The sequence below is a fragment of the Rhodnius prolixus genome, unplaced genomic scaffold, assembly GCF_049639745.1.
Source record: "Rhodnius prolixus isolate KJV_2025 unplaced genomic scaffold, Rpr scaffold_3, whole genome shotgun sequence".
Lineage (NCBI taxonomy): Eukaryota > Metazoa > Arthropoda > Insecta > Hemiptera > Reduviidae > Rhodnius > Rhodnius prolixus.
In genome coordinates, this window is record NW_027411603.1 from 16,672,462 (window position 1) to 16,697,854 (window position 25,393).

Below are 25,393 nucleotides of genomic sequence, written 5' to 3' on the forward strand. Positions count from 1 at the left end.
CTCTGCTATCATCTATACTCACAGCTCCGTTGTAAACGTACCCTAAGTAATACAAGGTATTGCGGATTTTCGATTTAAAGATTTCCACAGATTAATTAATAAAACACTGCTGCACGGTACAGCTCTTCGCGACACTTCTCAGACCTCTTTTAACCATCGCCTGTCCAGTCTGAATTTACTGCTATCAACACATTGACGAAAAGACTATACAGACTTTTCAAAATGAAGTACTATGAATTGCATTGAACGCCATGGTTTACTAGGAATCCTCAAATACCCAGAGAACTCGACATTCAAGGCCATTCACACTCACATGACCAAACTAACTGACAACTTCTTTCGCAAATTGTCATCCACGTCTCCATTACCATCAAGAATACTGAAACCAAGACTGCACCAAGATCTTATGAAGAACTAAACTCCGTTTCGAATATGTACCACTATGTCTAAAGCTCTTAGTGAGCTGGCCCATTCTTAATTTCTAAATATACTTTTAATTAAAAGAATTATTTTTTTTTGTAATTTTTCTGCTTTCTCTGTCTCTGTCGAGAGTAATTTGCGTTTAATACACCTTCTTCATATTCACTTTTCTTCGAAGGTTTAAAATTTCTTGAATCCAAGAAGAGCAAAAAAAAATCCTGTAGTCTAGATTAGAATTATATTGAGCAATATGGAACGTTTTCTGTAATTCAACCAACCCGCATTGCCCTGAAGAAGATAATAAATTTTGTCGAAACGTTGGCAAAAGACGGAGTTGTTTTTGTTTTGTGTTTTGGATCGATTCCTCGCTTATTGAATCCTTTAATATTAAGTTAAAGGCTATGATATTATTTACTCTATCACAGAGGAATTGAATTATAGGTTATGATCTTTAGAATGATGTAAACTCCTAAATTTCAAACAGGGCAATGTCCAGCTACCGAAATAATTATCAAGGATGCAGAGGAAAGTGAATTCAGCACTGTTATCCTTCTTTTATTAAATAACAAATTAGCTACAAGTTGGATTCAAACTGGGTATCTCCCAATCACGCTTCATAGACCAAATGCCGCCCCAATGGTTACTTATGTCTAAGTTATCTAAGTTGTCATGCGGCTTGCTCATGAAATAATGTTCATTCCCTGATTTGTAAAAGCGGCGGTAAGAATGCTAAGAAGGAAAAATAAGAAATCTATATTTAGAAATGAAGTCTTCCAAATATTTATTTTGTATTTAAAAACAGCTAACATTGTCATTCCAACTTATATTTTTGACTACGAGATGTAAGTTTTTGAGAGAGAATGTGTAGAATAAGTGTTTATTAAAGAATGACTGCACTAAATTGAATAATATTGTTTATGAAATAACGAAGGGCATTATTTTTTTTAGTGAAGTAACCTTGAAAGTATTATGAATTATTCACACATGTTTACTGGACCGAAAGATATTTTTTTAATATGGCTATTTTACTTCTTATTTTTTTTTGTATTTTCCTGTTTCAACATGTCTGTTAGAATGAGCTTGCACTTTTTGCGCTAGATTCGACTTTCGAAGAACTCATCTTCAATTTTGGAACGCAAAATGGTCAATTTTCCTGGACTCTCCTGAAGAACAAAAATAATCCCTTGGAACAGCGATACTAAACTAAATTGCATTTTCGCTCTGAATTGCAAATCACACAACTTATTTTTCGGTAAACTGTGCGTAATTCTTTTAGAAATTGAATGAAAGAACGCGTAATAAACGCCGAGAAATACAAAATGAGGAAGAAAAGGGATATAAAGAAGCTATTAAACATTTTATAGCTTCAATAGTTGTTAAAATTTTACAACTGCCTTTACGCAAATAATAGCCAGCTGTAAAGTGCGTAAATGACCATTCATTCAAAAAAAAAACAAACCTGTTTGTATGAATGAATGTGTAATTGTTTGATAAAGGCAGAAGAGTTAAACGCCAGGTTTATATCAATCACAGTGAGTGGTACCACGAAAACCGCACGCAGCCCAACCTGGCTTTTGCACACTAGCCGCAATTTACATTCAACATATTTACCACACTGTTTAACTGTCATTGGGTGAAAGAACTATCTTTGCTTTAAAGTGATAATTTTTAAAACGAATTAATCGATTTTTATAAAAAAAAAAAAGGAGTTAATTATTTAGAAACACATGTTAAAGTAACAAACACATCTGAGTTTGAGGGTATGGAAAAACAAATGTATGACTCAGAGGTAAATGTAAAATCAATATGCAAGAGTTTATATTGAAGGGGAGCTCTTGTTGTTCATGTATAAGTAATTTTGATTTATTGAATCGAAGCTAATATTTACATTATTATCTTTATGCTGAGTAAACAAACTAAATTAAACAGATGTTTTATGCATTTAATTCAATTTCTCAAATGTTTTTTTGTTAATTGCTTTTCTCTTTTTTCATCAATCAACCAGTGGAGAGAACAATAAACTGAAAATATTTATAAAATCTGTAACTATTATTCCAAGCGTACTGGCTGTCACTACAACTTTTAACTCAAATTAGAACAACAACAATTCAAATTTAGAATTTCATTTGCATGTACAGTTTGCTTTAAAGACCCTTTTTTTTTTACTGCACTTGAATTTATCATAAAAATTTGCTAATTTATGAATTACAAAAATTAAATGTACTTAATCACTTGCTTTTCCAAGTTTTTGTACTTGAAACATTGATGATTACTCATCAATTTTGTGTAATACACAATACACTGTTTTAAATACCAATAAATTCAAAATCAAATTTAATAAGCTCCTCTTTTAAAGTGTCCTATTTTTCGGTTTACTGCACTTAAGGTAAAGTTTTACTTTTTAAAAATTCCTTTTTTTTCAAATCACTACATTTTGGAAACATTTTAACCACTTAACTTCGTTTTTTTTTTAAAAAAAAGTACAGAACTTGTTTTCAGCCTTAGAAATTAAGTTAATTAAGTTTAATTTAACTACGTTTTGTTGATTTTCTGCATTATTTGGAAGTCATAAATACTCCCTTTTTACAGTTAGAAAAGTGATAATGATTTTGAAAAATGTTTTCAAAGTGTGTTTTTTTCAAAAAGAAATGCAGTATTTAAATGAAGTTAACTAGTCTATTCACTAGGGGAGATGTTTGATGGTAATTCTCATCAACTTTTGATGTGATTACTCTGAAGAGAATGAATGGCCGGGTAGTTCATTGGTTAGAGTCATACTCTGTGAATATCGATACGTATTTGGTTTAATAAATCGCTGTAAAACCAAGAACCAAGAAAGATGTAGGCTTATTAGGTAAGTGTTATTGCTCGCCTTGAAAAGTAGAGATTCTTTCCAATGCAGATGAACACCCAAAATTCTACTACGCTGTGAAGTTCTATTTGTTTTTGATTTCGGCAAAAAATGAAGTGTACCTTCATTATTTATTTTACTAACTATACGCAAACGTTCAAAACTAACACTGACTAACACTGAGCCACAATAGACCCAAAAGGGTCGCAGTGGCGTAGGCCCTGAGGCCGCCCTAGTCTAATCTAACACTGACTAAATATACAACACGCTACTGAAACCGATTTATAACTTACGGACTTGGAGCATTCCCTTTATCTACCGCCTCCAATCATTATTAGTTCACAATTCTCCGCCGATTAAAACCAACGCTTCATACTATGTCTCTAAGGGAGCAATTCATACTGATCTTAGCACTTCATTCGTCCAAGAAGTATTAAACTCGTAACAAATAAATCGATTCTCTTTTATCTACTCATCCAAACCCTATAGCCCCTCAGCTTTCATTTTTGACAACCCCAATTCGATTTCTGAGGCGGTGCAGGCAGCCTGATGGTAACAGCAGCAGTCTCCAATTTTAAACATATAAATATAGAAATAATTGTAGTAATGGATTTGAAATATGTATTAGCTAACTCAGTAGCTTAGACTTGTTCCTTCAAGTACATAAATTTTAATAATAAAAACGATTGAAATAAGAAAAAACTTAAGAAATCAAATATAGCTGAACTTAGTTCAGCTAAAAAATTTAGGGATCCCACTTTACGTTTAGGAAAGAAAATAAAAACAAATATTTAAGAAAAACGGATTAGTGCTAAGCTTTAAAAGCTCCACTAGTCCGCTCGTTCATCTTCTTTTGCACCTGAGCTTGAAATCTATCACAGTTAGGAAAAAACTGACAGCTTTAAATGAATAAATCATATGATATCCTAAGAATACCATCTGTTTTTTTACAAGTGTCTAATAATAAGGATAACAATAAATATTAAAATGAATTTATTTAGATAAGTCAAGGCGTTTCCCATTTGAAAACAAGTCGCACAAGTAAAACTACAGTAAACTAAATCTTAGAAAGAAAAGTCTATGAAGTTGATTCAATTTCTTGAAGACACTTCAAGATTTGTCTAGATTATTGTTAATTGTTGAAGAATCAAAATTATTTATTTTCAAAATTTAATTGCCTCGTTTGTTACGATTCTTAGAACTTCATTAAACTTGGTAGAGATGATTGCTTGCTTGGAGCTTTCCTAGCTAACCTTTAGATATTTTAGACAAAGTTTATTAATAACTGACAAAGCCTAAGTTTCAATTTTCTTAATTTTGAAAAAGAAAGTGTGTGGAGTCGATAAACTCAGTTCGCACTATCAAACAACTAATTTCATATTTTTCATCCTTGTAGCCATTAGTCTTGTAAATGCACAAGAGACATTGAACATAAAAATGTTAATGAAAATGAAGTTTTCTGTAACTCAACCAACCCGCATAGCCACGCCCTAAAGAAGACAATATATTTGTCGAAACGTTGGCAAAAAGACGAGTTGTTTTATTTGACCGATTCCTCGCCAATCTTGAATCCTAAGTTTAACAATTTACGGTCACGAAACCTATATATTCATTGTTATGAAGTCTAGAGTATTACAAGGTACTTACTTATCTTAGTGAATATTTACTTTCTCTATTTTCATTAGCAATACATTATTTCTTAATCAATTACGGTAATCAATTAAATTTTCTGTAAAAATAAAATTAAATCTGGTACAAAATAAATAACAGCAAAAAGTGTGAAACGAACAAATCGTGAAGCGTAATGATTGTGAAGAGATCGTATTTCCTTCATGCTTTTTGTTCTGGATGTTGATGAAAGTGAAAGAAAATAGAGAAATATCTAACAGAATTAAGAAAGTTGGTAGTTTATGTTTAAGATAAGATGGTATTTAGTGAGAAATTTTGGTAAAAAAGTTATTAAGAAATTGGTTAAATAATTGGAGTACAAGAAATACCCAATCAATAACTGAATCTACTACAGCCAACACAAACATATAAGTTATTAATTCAAAATGACTTAAGAAATTTAATGTTGCAAAAATCCAGGCAAACCGGTTTTCTCTCTTATTTAGAAAGTGAGTTTCAGTTCGTTTGTTCTTTTACATTTTTTTTTCTTTTTTTAATGAAATTTGTTATGTTCTCTAATGCGGCCATTTATTCCCACACTTTTTTAACTTTTATCTCTTCATAACAGCTAAATATAAGTTATGTATTTCATAACACAGCTATTTTATATAAGTTGTTTTATAACACAATTAAATAAAATGACTTGATTTAGAATCAAAGTTTTAATTTACAATTAACTTTTCTTTAATTGTGTGATTTTGATGAAATCATCATTAAGTGGAATTCAAAACCAATTGATTTTTCCAAGGAAAGACTAGAAGAAAATATAATTGTTAAAATACACTCGCTAAAACTATTTGGATTCAATTACTCACAAATATTTCTTTTAAACAAGTTCTTGGATTATTCGCAGTGAAACTTTTTATTAATAAATGTTTGTACATAGTAAGCATCATTTCTTTATAAATAGTTTTGTACAGCATTTTCTTCAGAGAGAAGCTGAGCGAACTAGCGCCCATAAAATCAGTTTCTTTGTAACCCAAAGAGGATAACTGCCAGAAGATTTCCATAGAAGTTAGTTGAGATTAGGGAAGAAGAGGCTCTGAGAGCGATTGCAATGCCACGTGAGATCCTACTGCATGTGTAAACAAATTAGAACGCACAGTCATTAGTAAAGAACGTGGCAATATGTCGGGTGGCTTGGGAACGTTGAGAGCAAGAAACGCGCTTGTCACAAGCTGTGCAGTACAAAATGTCTCCATCACTTCGAAAAAAAGTTCTGCTGGAAACTCGCGAAGATATTTAGCAACCAGTTGTTTGTTTGAGGCCGATGTTCGTGGCATTTCACCCAAAAAAGAATACACTAAGTGACCGAACGAAATGAATTGGACACTTCAACGAACGAGCTGAAAGAACAGAAAACGTCAGACAACTTCAAAGAACTAACAAGTGCCCGTCACTGTTTAGCAGCATTCTGTGTAAATTACAATAACCATTGTACCCACTGTGATTCACAGCCCTACAGTCTGTGGTTCACAGTTCCTGTCAACCACCTCCCAATTATGAAAATATGCCCAAAATGAAAAATATGTACATATTTTGATTAAATATGTAGAAATATTTATTTATTTTAATCAAATATGTATAAATATGCGATAACATCCAAATATGTGGAAATATGCGAAATAAAAGTAGACTCAAACGGCTTAAAAGGTGTCAGTATGAATACTTCTAGTTGAAAAACGTCTGTAAATTGCCTAGAAAAAAATATGTAAATACATACGAATCCGTTCCCTAGTCATTAGTAACGTTGAAGTGTGCCTGAAGTGAATGTAAAGACAGTTTACCTGATTGCCTGTGTAATTCAATTAGTTGTACACATCAATTATCAAGGCTAAACAAGATTCATTCAATAACCTTATGGCTATTTTACATTGTAATTTACAGAATTGGTTCAAGCAAATTTGTACAAGTTATGTGCACACTTACTGCAGTAAAAGTTGGAAAAAGCCCGCTGGTTGCGAAGTTCTATAAATTCTTAACCATGAATCTGTGCTTAAATTAGAATCAAAGAGTTATAAATGTAAGAAAAAAAAATTAGATATATACCAACATATGATGTTGATTGTGGAGGCTGTTTCAATTGTAATAAGATCATAAATAGCCAACATTGGACTCTCGTGATTGGCTTTTATTCATTTTTATCTAATATTGGAAAGGTTTTGAACTACCCGAAACTTTATCTTCAGACTAAAATACAACGGAAACGCAGCTACAAAAATGTACAAAGTAGCTAATTGACTTGAAAAAATATTATAAGTAGAATAATTAAAACGAAAAGTCCTAATTTAAATAATGGGTTTCAACTAACCAAATGTGTGGTTAACAATTAGTTACAGGCAGGAATTCGTCTCTTAAAACATGAAATACTTTTTATTATTTATTACAGACTTAACTATGTATTATGTTTAAATAATTTTTTATCAAACTCTTGCTTTAAGATTGTCTTTATAAGCAATAAATACAATACAAATAACTTTATGTACTTTGTACACAGCTCAAGAATAGGAATTCACATACCAGAGTTTTCTAGAAAAAGCCATTATTATATCTACAGATATACACATCCATTACGGTAATCCTTCAAAATAACAACTAACCAATGATTATCTGTTATCAACATCCATTCTTAGTTCCTTTCTTTTGTTTAATAATCACAAAAAATATGGTTACGTGTTCGAATAGTACAATTAGAAGTAGTGACCAGAGAGTTATGATCCAGGGCCTTTATGTTCAATAATTTTGTCTCAGTTTGAACTCATTTCCTAACTTTCACCAATTATTCGAATACAAATATTTATTCTTGAGCACAATTCTTTGAAAATAATTATTTCGTTTTTTTTTGTTTAAAAAAAAAAATGAAACTTATTTTTAGAAATATAATTAATGTATAAAGCTAACAAAGTTGGAATGAAAACGTACATAAAAGAAAGATATTATGCCAGGTATAAAATTACTGGAGATATGACCGTGAACTTGTGGGAGTCTGTAGATACTTTTAGAAGAAGGAGTAAACGTGTCTGGCTTCTCCACTAAGATTTACCTGAGCGTTCATTAGTTTGGTTTAATTTTTGTTTTGAAGTTTAAGATGTAGCTTTCCCATTATATGTATTGCATGCACCAACATGTTAGCACTGAAATTGACTCATATAACTGTTGATCTAAGCAGCTGAATTTCAGTTTCATGCAAAATTTCGGATAAATGTTTTAAGGAGTTGATACTTAAGAAAAGTGAACAAATCAAGACCAAAACTGTTAAGTCGGTTACTGATATTGCTCTCTATCTAAGACACAGGTTACATTTTATTAAACAAATGAGTGATTTTACAGCATGATTTCTTTTTGCTTCAGTTGGCTCATTTTCGGAGAATCTGTCATTTTCAATTTAAATTGATTTAAAACTCACTCCTACAAAAGATAAATATTTTTTTTTAATGAAATCCATAAAAGATCTAGAAGAGCGATGAAGTTACGTTTCTTTCTTCAGTCAGAACAAACTTTTCAGTCGTTTCAACTGATGAAACCTTTTGGCAATAATAGGGTTTATGCCAAAATAACGAGATTAAAGTACTAATTTACGGAGCGTCGGTGGCAGGAACGAAAATACAGATACCAACCACTTTAAACTGATGCTTTTCAGCATAAAAAGTGTAAGTCAAAAAAGGATTAGTGTTTTATAGAAATTAAGGGTTTAAACGACCAGCCACGATAAATATGTAACATAAAGACTAACCCATCGTCTTAAGAAAGATATAAAAATAAAGATAAGTTCTTTCATTTTGTAGGTTAGAAGGTAAGATGTGTAAGTAGGCGACGTGAAGTGAGTAGGCGACTCCCGGAGCAGGTAGAGGGTCTTGGACACCTGTTGTGCGGCCGTATCTTCTCCACTGGGACGACGACAGCACACCGACCGCGTCACTGCAATAGTCCTTCACAAAACCCTTGTCCAGTCCTTCAAGGGTATTCTCTCTCTCTCTTCCTTTTTGTGTAGACCCTTCACCATTACTACCTCAATACCATTACTACGAACTCAGTGAGCTGAACATGCTTCCGCCCGTTTCCACTACAATCGCGCTGTCTGTAGTAGAAGAAGATCAGCTGATCTCTAGACACTGCCCACTGTGCATAGACCTCTTACCATATATTCTCTCCCATTCTAGTAAACAAAATGCTGCTTACTAAGGGCAGTCCTTATATGATTTTGTAGTTTGGAATCAATTTCTTTGCTATTTTACTTTCTTCTTTTGCGGATGTTGTTTGTTTTTAGAATGATTTTTTGTTCTCTATCTATTCATTTTACTTTGTATTAATTTCCTTTTTGAGTTTCATTTGGCCTTGGTTAGAAAACTGGCGAATAAAAATTAACCCAACTAAGTCTAAATACATAGTCTTCACACTCAAACGTCAAACTCCGCCACCTGTCTTCTTACATCATACACCTATCCCACCAGCCGACCATGTGCGGTACCTTGGAATGTACCTAGACAAGAGACTTACCTGGAACCCCTATACGAGTCTTAAACGTACCGAACTAAACAAACGATACAAACTTCTAGCCAGACTACTCGACAAACGCTCAAAACTCTCACGGAACAGCTAAAAAAATCAAACATCAATAGACTGCAAACACTCCAATCCAAAATACTCCGCCGCATAGTAGACGCTTCATTCTATGTTAGTAACCACACAATATACGAGGGGGTACCCAAAAAAAACCGGAATTATTTTTTAAAAGCTATTTATTTACAAATTTTTTACAGAACAACCTTATCCCCTTCAAAATACTCTCCATTACAACTAATACATTTGTCCCACCGGTGCTTCCACTGTTCGAAACATTTTTTGTAGTCATCTTTAGAAATGGCTGACAGCTCCTTCTTCGTTTTTTTCTTGACCTCTTCAATGTTGTCAAATCGGTGACCTTTCATGCCCTTTTTCATGCGTGGAAATAAGAAAAAGTCGCACGGAGCCAGGTCAGGCGAGTAAGGTGCGTGGGGCAGCGGAACCATGCCATTTTTAGCCAAAAACTGTGTAACAGAGATGGCTGTGTGTGCAGGTGCATTGTCGTGGTGGAAGAACCAGTCTCCTGTTTGCCACAAATCGGGTCTTTTTTGGCGAACACTATTGCGCAATCTTTTCAAAACTTCCAAATACAAGGTTTGATTGACGGTCTGACCTGGGGGGACAAACTCTGAATGGACTACGCCTTTGGCATCAAAAAAGCAAATCAGCATTGTTTTGATGTTTGACTTGACTTGACGACATTTTTTTGGTCGGGGTGAAGATGACGTCTTCCATTGGCTCGACTGTTGCTTTGTTTCTGGGTCATAACCATAGCACCATGACTCATCACCAGTAATGACCTTCGTCAGAAAGTCTGGATCAGTTTCAAGCTGTTGTTTCAAAGCACGACATGTTTCAACTCGATGTTCTTTTTGATTGTCAGTCAGAACTCGAGGAACAAACTTGGCAGCAACCCTTTTCATCCCCAAATCTTCCGTTAAAATTCGCTGAACCGAGCTCCAAGATAACCCACTACTCTCTGACAGTTGATCAATTGTCTGTCGACGGTCTGTGAACACCAGCTCTCGAATTTTTTCAACATTTTCGTCGATTCGGGCAGTTGATGGACGTCCAGAACGAGGTTTGTCATCAATCGACATGTCGCCATTTTTATACCGAGTAAACCACTCGTATACTTGAGTTTTTCCCATAGCGTCATCTTTGTAAGCTGATTTCAACATTAAAACACTTTCAGCAGCATTTTTGCCGAGTAGAAAACAAAATTTCAGAGCTGCACGTTGTTCACTTAAACTTGCCATCATAAAAAACGAAAAAAGAACAAAACAGCGCTGGTAAAAACAATCACTGCAGATGAACAGAACAAGCCAGGCAGACAACACAGGCAGGACTGAACTGGCAAGGAATTGCGCTATACACGTCTAGCGGCAGAAATGCGTACTACATAAGCTCCATGCGCGGCAACGCAATTCCGGTTATTTTTGGGTACCCCCTCGTATACAGATCTCCAAATTCCACTCATCTCCGAACTTGCCAAAATTCGATATAAAAATTTTCATCTAAAACTCTCCCTTCATCTCAACCCTTTAGCTGCAAACTTGTCGTCAACTACGCTACCCTCCAATCCACGAAGACGGCTGAGGCGCCGTTGGCCCCGTGAACAACTGGGTGACTAATGGCGGCCATCACTGAATGACCGTCATTCTCGTTTGACACGTTATCTATATATACATTCATCACAGTTACTTATTGTACCCTGTAGGTTCAGGTGAAAATTACAATAAAAGGAGAAATAAAAAATTATGTTTCATTTTAAAAGAACATCTTTCAGCGACAGAAATCGCCGAGAACTGTGGTTATGTTAAAGATTCAGAGGAAACTTCTACTTCCATTTGGCAATACACCACCTACTTCCACGGCTAAATAAAAGTCAATCTTCCAATAAGAGACTGACCCTAGAAATCAGATGTTTCATGAAAACAAAGAGTTCGAGAATCTGTCAACCCTTCCTTTTCTTTAGTTATGTTTGGCGATAGTTCTAATTTAATGTAGCTAATATTATCACTGTGTTTATAATCACTCGATTAATTATTGGCTCCATAAACATCGCAAAAAACAGGAACTGATTTAAATCAGGCAAAAACGTAGCATGCAACTATAAACGATTCCAAAAATGAAGGTGTAGTGACTTATAAAAAGTCAAATTCAAAGTTCGTATGCAAAATTGTTACGAATTATACACAACAGAAATCCGAGCGACAAAATTCTATACCTTAGGTCCATTTTCATAATATTATTTTCAAATAAAAGACAGATAGCATTAAGCACGTCTATAAATATCGCTATATAAAGGGTATACATAGTTTAAACAGGAAATTATTTAGAAAATTGATGCGCTTTTCTCACAAACAGTGACGTAGGGAGTTTGGAAAGTTGTTTATTACACACTGTATACGATGTTTGTAGGTGTGCGCCTGTGTGTTGATATACAATATATCATACAGTATCTATAATAGAGTATAGTTTGAATCTAAAATATATAGAATACGTAAATGGGGGCACGCGGCTCACAGAACAGGTTGCAAGAAGAGTTATGTTAACAGAAAGGCTTTTATAGATAAGGGATATCAGAATTGTGTTGGTGCGAGCTCTACTACGTCAGTAATGTAAATTGAAAAGGAGGCTGTTGATCGTTTGATACAGTACCATAATGGGATGGAGTATGTGAACCTTACTTCAGCCATAGTTAAAAGTATATATTATATTTATATTTAGAAAAAAAAGAGTAAAATATATTAATAAAAAACCTAGAAAAATCAATTTAAAATGTATTCTGATGCAGGTAAATCATTACGAAAAGGTAAACGAGAGAGAGGAAAAAAATGGAAAGCATAGAAAAAGTAGGGAAAATATATGGTATGAAAAGAAAAGCTATGTTGGTCCTACATTTAGAAGTTTTCTTCTACAACACTAGGGGAGGTTTCACTGCCATCATTCTGAGTGGAATAGAATCGAATCGAGAATCCATTTCCTGAACGCCACACATACATATAAAGGAGATATGTGTATATACGGGTTAGGTGGCGCACGTGTGTGTGTGTGTGTGTGTGTGTGTGTGTGTGTGTGTGTGGGGTTGAAGGAATATAGTTGGAACAACCCTTTCTCCCTTCTGACTTCCTCCAACTGCACCCTGTTTCTACAGGCTATCTACCGTTTCTTATCAGCCAATTTATACAATTATTGTCATCGTATATTACCCGCATTATATATATTGGTTTCTCCAGCTAGCTCTCCTCTCTATAAATATATATCTATATATAATATATATTTAGTCAACTATTGCGAAGTCATACAAATCGATATGAATTCCAGTTAAGGAACTTTCTTCTTTAACTATTACGCTCAAGCTAATTCTAATTACCTTTTCACAGGTAATGGAATAAAAGTCACTCCATAATCTCAATCTTAATTTGCCTAATGACGATATATTCTCTTTATTTGGAAATGTCCGCGATTTAGGCAAAATATAGTCAATACAGCAAAGTTAAAATAGTTAAGCTAAGAAGTACCATTGAAGTGCAGTCAACCCCATTATTATTTTACCAAACACCAAGTTTCAGTAAGTAGAATTACGTAAAATACAATATGAGAAAGTCTAACAAGTAAAGAATTAGTAAAAGACGAATCAATTGACCGCCATGTGCAAATAAAATTGAATAATAATGGAGTACGAGTACATTAACTATTTGCTTATTTTTTAATGCTAAAATTAATTATTCATGAAATACCTATGGGTGAAAAATAATTAATTTTTTTATATTTATTTATATAGCTATTTACAATCTGTATAATACATACAGAATAAGTAAATCAGGAAGTACTAAGATGAATTGGGTGAATAGCAGGAGGAGACTACCCATCGGTAGCAATCTCTTTAGTAAAAAATTAATAATATTTTCAATAAAGAATTGACCAATTATATTGGCATATTAGATGTATGAAAGGTAGGCCGGTCTGTTGGGCCCAATAAAAAGCCGGGTTTGTTAGGTGGTCACACCTTAAAAAAAAAAAAAAAAGCCACGCCCTCACCAATGAAAACTTAGAGCTAATCAATAAACAAAATTGTGGTTGGAAGCTTCTATTTTTCTTACAAAAATTTACATTTTCTTACATTTACATCGGGTTGGTTGAGTTACAGAAAACTAAGAGCCAGAAATGGAGTCAGAAAACGTGGCTCTTAGTTTTCTGTAACTCAACCAACCCGCATATCCACGTAAGTTTCAAGAATTATAATGAATTTATTGTATTTTACTGTTTATTTTTGTATTACTGATTTTTACTGTTTTTTCTATGTTACTGACTCTGTAAATTGTTTTTGTATTTGTAATATCCAGGGCCTGAAGAGGACAATATATTTGTCGAAACGTTGGCAAAGAGACGAGTTGTTTTATTTGACCGATTCCTCGCAAATCTTCCATCCTAAGATTAATGAATTAGTTAATAAAAGCATTGAACAATATTCATGAAGGTTAGATCAGATTGACGAAACACATCAAACAAAAAAAAAAGTGAAATCAATTGTCATGGAAAGGCTTTTTATATAATCCAAAACGATGATAAATAAATGTTTTGTAAAAATATTAATCAACTTTAGAGTCGAATTAATTTAAAAAAACTGGTCGACGTCAAATTTAAATTAAACAAATACATTACACAAACAAGAGCGTGAAAACATGAGCCTTTTAATTAAAATACAGAACAAAAACTGTTTTTTCTCAAACTTTTGTAAATATATTTTAAAAAAAATGTAGATTGAAAAAATTGAACTTAAAACTTGGAAAATATAATTTGTAAATATGTTGCGAGCATTTATTATCCGTTTATACGATATAAAATATAAGGTAGAAAATATTTAGTTACAATATCAAAAATATCTGGTAATAATACGAATTTTTTTTTTTTGAAAGATATGAAAGTTGGCAATATTAAAATTCCACAGTTGGTTCACCATTTTTCATTTCTTTATTCCTGTATTATAACTTTCTCTCGAGTTCCCTATATATATTTTTTTTCTTTTATAACCTCCGCCTCCGCCCACGACAGCATTTAGAATTTCAATATATTTTACTCCAGCATTTCCTTCCTTGGCTCTCTTTATTTCTTTCACCATTCCTGGTAGAATGTGTATGTCATATCTGGGAGAGAAAATGAATAATCTAGGTAGAAGGAGAGGTACAGATTCGAGATTTGCCATTTAAGAAGTTTTGTCTAACCCCATCCTCTGTGGCAATAACTTGGTAAAAATTGAAGATAGTTTTTTTGCTTTAAAAAATATAAATTTATTTATTTGAAGTGGTAAAATTAAGGTGCAGCAATAGTGTAGGAAATGGCATCCGTTGAAGATGCACTTAAGGACTGAAACCTTACGATTGGCAAGGGGAAAATCAACCACTGGATTGCAAAGCTTCTACGGGAGCGGTAACCAGGCTGGTAACTTGAGGTTCTCCACAGACAAATAATAAAAAGACCACAATTTTTTTGTTAAAATTTAGTGTAAAATATCATGTTAGCAGGATTCACAAGGGAAATTAAAAAGATATTCCCTTGAAACATTTATTATTCTATGAGCTACGTACATGGAAGATTGGAGTAAAAAAAAAATATATTTCGAAGCTTCCCCAAGAGTCTTGCGAGAAAAATGAACTGGAGAAACTGCTAGTATTTCAATTCCAAGATCTCAGAATTTTGAAGAACTCAAGTATTCTATGCAATTTTGTTTTTATGTAATTTGGGAAATATAAACTGTCTATCAGGCACCAATAATCTCACTTTTTACCGTTTTAATCTATCTACAGAGATAGAAATCAGAGATTTACTTTATGTACTATTTATTCTTGTAAAATGATACAGTTTCAGTCAAAAGAGAAGTTAAAATTAGTTTCATTTTTACCATCGTGGTTAGTAGCATCCCTAACACTGCTCTTATCATTTGGCCATAAAACTTTATGAAAGTGTAGGCCAATAAAGTGAAATGAAATTATCTAGGAAATCTCGAATTAGCTGTTATCAATTTTTGATTACAAATCAAAAAGGGATGGAATTGTAATCTAGAATTTCTAGTTTCGACTTTCTATTTTACTATAATTCAGTTCAATCATAAAAGCACAGGCTCTCCATTTATTTACTTTTTTTAATTGTTATTATTCTAGTTGAAAGTTAAATCTCGTAAACTTGATATTAAAGTTACAGTAATACTTCCTCTTCATCATTCCTTCATCTCAGGTGAAAAAGAAAATAAATAATACCTCTCTCAAATCAACCAATTTTCATGAAATCATTACAAAATCTTTGTTGAGAAAAATGTACAAAATTCGCCGACTAACTAAAAAATCACCTGGCTACGATCTCATAACCTCAACCATCTTAAACGAACTTCCAAGAAAAGCCATACTATTCCTCACACTGCTTTACAACTCTATCCTCAGAACGACGCACTTTCCCACTCTGTGGAAATTCTCAATCATCAAAATGATACCAAAACCGACGAAACCCATCACTACTTCTTACCGACCAATCTGCTTACTACCACTTCTTTCCAAAATCCTCGAAAAGCTACTTCTTAAAAGACTTTATCCTTTAACGTCAGAACAAAATATAATTCCGGATCATCAATTCGGATTTCGGAGACATCAATCAACTTCTCACAAGGTGCTTCGCGTTGTAGACATTATTGCTACCTCCCTCGAGCGAAAGCAGTATTGCCCGAGTGTTTTCCTTGACGTCGCTCAGGGTGTGGCACAAGGGACTACTGTTTAAGCTGAGGAAGATTCTTTCTCATACTTACTACCTCATCCTCAAATCTTACATAAAAGATCGATATTTCAGAGTCAACTGTGGAGTAGCAGACTCTGATATCCGTCTAGCTAGAGCTGATGTTCCTCAGGGCAGTGTCCTAGGTCCTCTTCTTTACTCCTTATATACAGCAAACATACCTCAACGTCAAAATACCATTCTTTCTACCTTTGCTGACGATACTGCAATCTTATCTTCTCATTCCGATCCTCTTATCGCTACACGAACTCTACAAACACACATCAAACATTTACAGGCCTGGCTTTTCAAATGGAGAATCAAAACCAACATTACGAAGTCAAAGTTTGTAGTATTTACTCTCAGACGGAAAATCCTACCTCCCATCATCTTGAACCAAACTCCTATACCAACTGTGGACAAAGTACGCTACCTTGGACTGCACCTAGACAAACGGTTGATATGGAATCCCCATACTAGACTGAAAAGACAAGAAACTAAACACAACCTTAAAAAATTGTTCTATACCTTTACATAGAACATGTAATTTAATTACTTATTTAACTTATGTAATGAAAAATAAGCGAACAATTGAAAACGTGTCTGAATTCTTTTAATTAAAAGAACTTAGATTTAAAATATGATTTTTTTTTTCTTTATTTGCCCAAGATGATTGAGAGATTTCCTATTAACCTACCAATATAATTCAGCACTTAGAACCACATTTCTCCCAACTCCTCAACAGAAACTCTCCAAAACAATAATGATACCTAAACCTAAAACTCCTGTAGTAAACAGCGTTTCATCCTATCGTCCAATCTTAGGAAAACTCCTTGAGAAATTGCTCCTAAAACGAATTTATCCACTCCTAGAATAACAGGAAATACTTTTGTCCCATCAATTTGGTTTCCGCGCTAATCATTCTACTGTCCAGTAATGCCATCGCGTTGTGTGGATGTAATCTTAACCTCAATGTTGCTTGCTCAAGCTTTCTACCGAGTATCGCTTGCTAAACTCAAGAGCACCCTACCTAAATTTACAATATTTACAAAAGAAAATTATTGATATTGCACTCTTATATAAGATAAAGATCAATGTTGGACTTCAGACCTGGAACTTTATGACCTGAGTTATAACTGGAGCCTTATTACTTCCAGAGGGCTATAAATGTGGCCCTTATTTAAAAAAATAATCAGATCGGTGACCTTTTCTTTTGCACAAAGTAATTATTTTTCTCATTTTTAAAGTGGAGAACATTATTTTAATTGTAACCTACATTTATATTGCTTTTTAGTGATTATGTTTGTTTGCTTTTAGCCTAATTGGATTAACATTTGCTAGATTATTTTTACTAAAATTTAAGATCATATAGGAGGTGAAAGTTCAAAAATTCCTCACAAAATATAGTACTAAATTTTGAAATAAGCAGTCCCAAAATGATTGTTTGGTTTGACCTATCGTACATTTTTATTTTAACTTCTTCATTCTGTACATTTATTTTATATTCTTTTAATGAAAAGATAATTGGGATTGTCTATTTCTACATATTGAGGTATTCCTCTTGATTTGGAAGGACAATGTGAGAAACAATTTATTGAGCTTGGACCAAAATTGTGATTATTTTGTTACCTTTTTTTATAGCTTAAAAATGTGGAGAATATTTTATGCATTATTATATCCAGCCAATATCACTGTTTAGTTCATTAACTCTTATCGTAAAGTTGATTCGGATTTGGTTTTGATTTCAATTCAAAAACTTTCATGTTTTGGGACAAAATAAATCCTATTCTTTTAATTATTGAAGAGGTGATTAAAATTAAAATTAGATTAGGACATTTAGATAATACAACTCTTAGGATCGACCATAAATACTTTAAATTTATAGTTTAACATCTTTAATTGTGACCAGAATACGGATTTCCTTCCAGCAGCTTTGGCCGTTACAACAGAGAATTCGAACATCGCTTTAGATCCTTACTTAGAATGTGTCTTCTATTTGCTAAGCTTGTACGGAAGAAACGTTTTCTTAATAGACCTGATGAACCAAAATCTGAATATGAATGGAAAATCTGAAACTAGTTGAAACGAAATAAAACAAGAAAACTCTGACAATAGAAAATCAGAGTCTATAATTATTATTGAAAATTACGGAAAACATCAAACTGATATTTACTTCAAGTTGACAATCGAAAATGTGACAAGTGCGCAGTTCCTATCATTTATTGTTTACATTATTATTTGGTTTTTTAAACTGAATTAATTTCTCACACTGGATATTATTTCCTGTTTAATACTTTTATTGGTCGCTTTTTTCCTTAAAAGCGAGTGCACAAATTTTTTTATAATTTTCATTTTAATTGCTCAGGCAGTCTTTGGGAATATAATTTTTATTTTTTTGAGATACATTCCACACCTATGATTCCATCAAACGTCAAACGTGAACAATGTTTCCTGTTTCCAAGGATCTTTTAGCCTATGATGCAGTACCAGATTCATTTCTATTTGCCCACCAAACGGAACTGAGTTATAACATTTAACAACTGACCATAAATTTCTATAAATTTGATTTATTCGTGCATAGAGAGCGTTGTAATCAATAATTACCTGCTAAAAAGAAGCCAAGTACATGATGATGTTTAAATAAATTGTTAAATAAACGTTAAACACTTTAACATCAATAAAAATTAATTGCTTAGTATAAAAGAATAAAATATATGCATTAATACATTATGTACTAGTAACAGTACATTGCAGATATTACATTATTATTACAGCCAGTGCAGTAATACTTATTAAGTTGGTTTCATGCTTCATTGTTATTATAAATGCTACTATATAGAAAGTACAATCAGTATTGAATGAATATTGTTACCTCCGAATAGAGTTTCAGTAATTTATTTAAATTATGATAACCAAACTGTTTCAATTTAATGTACATCCCAGATCCTTTGTGATAAATCGGATCGTGTTAACAATGAAGGTTTGTTTAAAAGAAAAACAATACAAAATTCATTTCCAAATAAATATAATGCATTATATAAGACTATAATATGGCTTCGTCAAAAGCTTTAAGTGAGATAAAGATATAAAATTTTAACAGTTAGGTGTTAATTTTGGTATAGAGTGTACCCAAACTTGTGGTCGAGATTTTAAAGTCAACCTTCAGTTGATGGGAATTCAGCCTTAATAGAATTGATTCTTTTTTTACCTAATATTTTAAAATAAACCGTATGATTTGAGCTCTCTTCGTCATATTGCAGCACTTTCACTAAATATAAACAATGGGAGGCGCCTCGTTAGCCAAGTGGTGTAGTCCTTAGAGTTTATTTAATACTAAATATGAGAAATTTAAAGTGAAGTATGATTGCTAGTCGCTTCCGTCCACGATTAGCTATTAATTAGGTAGCTGGATTTAAATAAAACTTTCTTTACATTACTCCCTACTTAAACAATTTTTTTTTAATATTTTGTTTTCTTAAAAGTAGACCAAACTCCTCTAGCCTACAAACTATTTGCTAATTTAGACTATATCGCCCAATGTAATCACCCCAAACGAAAATTCAGGAGCTGGCAAAATCTCAATTGGCTGACAAGCTTCATCTTATAACAGCGTAGAGAGTAAAATTGCGTTCATATCCACCAAAAAAAACAAGAAACATTATATTACAATAATAATGGAATCTACTCTTTAAAGATCAAGATGAATCCACTGGCACCTATTTATTAGGAACTAACGCGCATATTGTTACCTAAATTTATGTTAAATACAAATTGAAGTAAAGGAAGTGTTTTAATTTAGAATTCTAACTGATTTCTATTGTAATTTATCAAAGTATGAGCAGGTGTTTCAACCATTTGTCATTAATCTAAAACTGTCAGGTTATAAACTAAAGTGAATAAATGAAATCTAATTATAGTATATACATAATTTAAACTGTATTGTTTGTTTAATGTAATGATGTAGTGTATTGTAACGATATAATAATAATTATTACAAATTATTATTACATATTTAGTAAAAAAGAGGATAATATATAATTATGTATGTAATTATTAAGGAAAAAAAAAAGTTGTAATTGGATATTCACTGATGGACATCGAAGGAGGTTTGCAATTTGTTAGCGAATAAGAGGAAGTCAGCGTTGATGACCGCAACAGTCGATGACCCCTAGTGAAATATGACCCAGTAGGTTATATATTTAGTTATTATTACCTTTATTCAGGTACATTACTCTGGAATATTATTTTAGAGCAAAAGCCTAACCAACATTTCTCTCCCAAAATAGTGCCTGTTCAAATTTTATAGAACAAATATTTCAAATAATATTATAGGTTTACACATCGGTGTTAAACCGAATATAGAATTTACCGGTTTTATTATTATTATTATTATTATTATTTCATTCACAGTTCATGCTGCCCACAACAAACACAGAGCAATATGCAAAAACTGCATTTTTCATAAACAGATGACTTTAAAAAAAAGATATTTATTTTAAAAGAAACAAAATCCAAAATCTGCATGACTGAATACTATTTTACAGCGCACCAACCAACCCTGCAGACACTGCGTAGCTAGGGAGTCTTTAGGGCTCTGTGAATAGCCAAGTAACTGAATCCTTCCCCTTCAGTAATAGAAAAAGTGGATCACGAAATTAGATCATCATGAATACTGAAGGGGCGTTGATTTTTATCAGTCGTAGGAACCCCTGACCGGCTTTGGACCTTAATCCATCATAAGAGATAGTAGATTAATCAGTCTGTTGTAAAGATTTCAACTTCAATCATGTTTTCGTCTCGCATTACAGTTGCTGGCTCATTTCCAACAGATTCATGAAAGCTTAGAGATCATGGCTTTAAATATAACAGTCAACTTATTAACATATTTCAATGTTAGCTGTAGTCATTGCAAAGATTAACTACTTAACACTGCATTTCCAATGCTAGAACTTAGTCAGTTATTGCCAATTTGGAGTCATATTGACTCCATAATTTATTTTTTTATCTTTTTTTTTATATTGATTTCAATTTTAATAATAAAATTTGCATTAAAGGATGAGAAAGAATAGGAATTAAGGACGGAAAAACAAATTTTGTCCACAAATCGGCTTTAACATTTCACGCAGAAGGAATTAACTTCAACTTAGGATCGCAGTAATTTCAGTATTTTCAACTAGAACCCTGACTGGCTGCCTTCTGATCAGGAGGTTTTTTCATTTTTTTAAATTACATTTACTATTTTTTCAAATATTGTGCCGCTGTTGACACGGATCGGAAATTAACCAATTCGCTGCAAGTTTTTGCTGCAATTCGGACGTAAAATCAATTCTAGAAAGAGGCTTTCTTTTGTGCCTTGATACTTTCTATGAAAATTATGTAAATTTATCAAATAAGCATTTAGGCAATACACGTTGATCATATTAAAAAAGAAACCCAATGACTACCTTCAAGTTTTACGATTAGCACACAAATTTCGATTCACTGAATCATTGTGTAAAGATGAGTGTAGCAACCCAGTTTATTGAGCTTCCCTTTGTACGATACCGCTGTAACATTTAGCTCAAAAAAGAATAAAGATGAATGAATCTTGCTTTCGATTTTCATAATCTATGGAAATATAAATTTTATGACACTGAGGAAAATCTTAGAATTCTTCTCGAGGAAGGCAGCAGAGGGTTTGAAGTAGAAATAAATTTCCCTGTAAGGGCAGACCAAATTGGTAATCTGGAGTCAAGTTAATAACAGAAAATCTACTTATATTACCAATCAGGATTCGAAATGGCACCGATATATTTACGTGTAATGCCAATCTGGAGTAAAATGGCTCATATGATTCAAGTAAACTAATCTGCAAAAAGAAACTAAGAATTCCACGGTTATCAGCTCGTGACTATCCAAATGGTGAGATAATGGGGATAGCATATCTAAGAGCATTTCGGGATAGCTATGAGATGTGGGAAAACAGAGCAATTCCTACAATTTTGTAGTCAAATTGACTCCGGATTGGCAATGCAGTGTTAAATATAGATTTTAAGGTATTCATTCATTATAATTTTACAAATATCTTTGTGCAATAATACTAAAAATTTATTCTGAAATTGTTATCTTTAACCAAAAAAAATTTATGACGTTTAATCTATAAAACACCAAAAAGTTCCCGTTATTTAATTGACGCCCACGTCATAAGAAGCATAATAAGAATAAAAAAAATGCCTGGTAGTGCAACAAAGGAGCAGGTGTTATATATGTCTCCAGTTTCAACGGCCATATGTCTTGTGCATGTTTTACTACAAGGCGCATGTCATTGCAATGTGCAACTAATATGATTCCTGTTCTGAGAGTTCTTTGATTGCCTTTATTACAAGTCCTCTGTAATTTTATTATATTTTAAACATTTTTTTTTTTTTTGCATTATATTTATTGTTTTTCTAAAGTATCGCGACATTGCATGTCTTCAAAAGCAACAGTATCCTAAATTAAAAATGGTTATCTGCATCAACCTTGGACTGTAAAGTCAAGGTGCTTGCTTCTTATTTTTAAAATGGCCTTGATATTATGGTTATAAATATAAATTAATGAAATAAAAGAAATCTGATTGAATATTAATCTCTAGTCCCCTCTGAAATTTTGACCCAAAAACTGAATGGACCAATAAAAAATAAATATTTTCTGTAATGTGCGGCTGCACACGAGTTACTAAAATTTAGCAGAGACCTTCAATCGCTAACCATCAACATTATCTGATCATGGCGGCCCTTGAAGCTCGGAACTTTGCCTTCTTATATGGCACAATGGGTCAGCAAGCATCTCCACACTTTTCTGGGTTTACTTCAGGGACTACAGGCAGGAGAAGAGAGGAATCATCTCTAAAACATTATTCGATTGCGTTGCTAATGAAGATAGTATGAATTTTCTGCCCTACAAAAGAAGAAGACCATTCTTTATAAACGACTGGTTTGAAAAGGCGACATTTTTTCTATTAGAAATTAGTTCGTTACAACAGATATTGAATATCTGAACAGATATTGCCAGGGAGAGATGGAAGAGATGGCCTTCTTCAGTTCCCAGCGAAAGATTACCCTCAATAAGTCAGCAAGTGCAGTGGACAACCGAAACATAATGAAAGTCTAATCTCTACACCAATAAAATCTCTGAATTTAAATGAAAAAAAAAAAAATTTATAAGTCAATACATCCGTAAACTGAAGCCAAATTGATTCTACCTGAAATAATAAAACTCTGTACTGTTAATTTTTATTATTTAATCAGCGATCATTAAGATACAATCAATTTTTTCCCATTATTAATAGTTTTAATAATGTAATAGATTTTATTACGAATATAATTTATTTATTTATAAATAATTGGTTTCAAACTAACATCCAGACACGCCATATTAATTACTTTTCGTTTTATTAATGTAATTATAACGATATTCAAGAGTAGTTATTGATTTTTTATATGTATTACGTTATTGATTTTCATTCGTATTCCTGAATAAGTTTAATTTGCTTCACGGATAATTTCATCGTTAATATAATCATTAACTTGAATAGAATAATCTAATCGCTAAATTAGATAATTAATCTTTTTTAGTGCTACTTACACATTAAAAGTTTGGTAATATAGATGTGCATTTCCGTTTGAATTCTCCTCACTCACCTGAAATAAAGGAAGGAAGCGTTAATAGAAAAAGAAATTGAAGTAAAAAAAAAAGCTCTACTGTGGCTGTGTCATGGACCCGGCCGTGTGTTGTACGTGAATACGTTTACGTAACGGGTTATATTTTTTATATAAAATATTTTTATTCATGTATTTAGGATGAAATCAAGGAAACAAATTATTACTGTGTTACAATATAAACTATTAATTGTAGGTCTGTTATACGAAAAGTACGACACAAATGGCATACAAGATACATCGAGATTTCTGGTAAACGTTAAATCAATATAGGTATTACCTAACGTTGTTGGAGAAGTTTCAATATAAGACAAATTGAACTCGCTGAGCATGAAGTCGGGCAATGAGCGGTTTTGTGAGACATCAACATTAAAGTCTCCAACTATCATAATTGGTGTAGTAAGATCAGGCTCGTAATCGGGTATAATTTTAGAGATGATTTTGGAATATTTTAACAACGATCGTGACATAAAGAGTTTAATTTCTGCTAACGCTGTGCCCGGATGGATATATACACACGCCCGAGTACGAATTTGAAGATGCCATTGGCTTTTTTCGTTTACTAGACAGACATCACCAGCTTTTGCGTCTTTCATTTCCAAATAAATTTCCGAAATATCAATGTTAACTCTATTACAATCAGTGAATCTATTGATGTTGCGATATATAGGCGACAGTTGCCTGTATGGCGACTCCATCGGCTTTGCGACTTTTACCATTCGATTGTTCTTGAGAAGCCCTTTCCAACCGTATACGATCTCTGTATTTGGATTAGGCTTTTCGACGCGTAAAGGCCGACATTATATATTTTTGATAATATTTTTTTATTCTAACACATTTATTTTATTCACTTTCACTATTTTCACTAATGTTTTATATACAATCGATAGATTGTGACGACAGCTGACGATTAAAACTTAAACGAACATCGTAGCTTCTCCGAGTCAAAAGTTATGCTAATTGCAAATCTCGATACTCAGCAAAATTATCTCAAAATGGCGGCGCTTCCCCCTACACCACGCGCGATGTGTCACAGTCCTCGTTTATCGTAATGAATTCTTTGATCCTTTAGCCATCCAGTGGTCTAATTTAATTTTGGATGTAGACGATAGATTCGAAACTATAATGCCAAACTGTATCCCCCGATTTTGTTATCATTAGGTTTTTTGGATTGCCACCATATGATTCTTTAAAGACGTATTCACGTCAATAAATGGTAATTAAATTATTTATTCTACGAGCCCTAAATTTCACTTTCGTTGATTCGACTGTGATTATTGTAACGGAGACCATTGTCCGCCTTGACAGTGCAGAAGAAGGCTGCTAAAATTGTCAGGCCAATTCGATCACCTGCTCATAATAACTTAACGATCAACCGTCCGCTTTCCTGAAATACTTCCTTAAACTATTTCAGAAGAACGATTGTCAACGAATCGATGAAAAG

At 32.9% G+C, this 25,393-nt stretch overlaps 1 protein-coding gene across 7 annotated transcripts in view; it reads right to left on the bottom strand.

Moving 5' to 3' along the window:
* LOC141452598 (TOX high mobility group box family member 3-like) overlaps nt 1-25,393 on the bottom strand; it is a 268,943-nt gene that overhangs the window by 178,734 nt on the left and 64,816 nt on the right. Inside the window, exon 1 of one of the 7 annotated variants that reach the window (XM_074124904.1) lies at nt 23,876-23,926. The exons of the other annotated variants lie outside the window; for them this stretch is intronic. The gene's annotated coding sequence lies outside the window, so the exon portion shown is untranslated. Of the gene's footprint in view, nt 1-23,875; nt 23,927-25,393 lie in introns of those variants that run through there. 7 annotated transcript variants of the gene reach the window in all.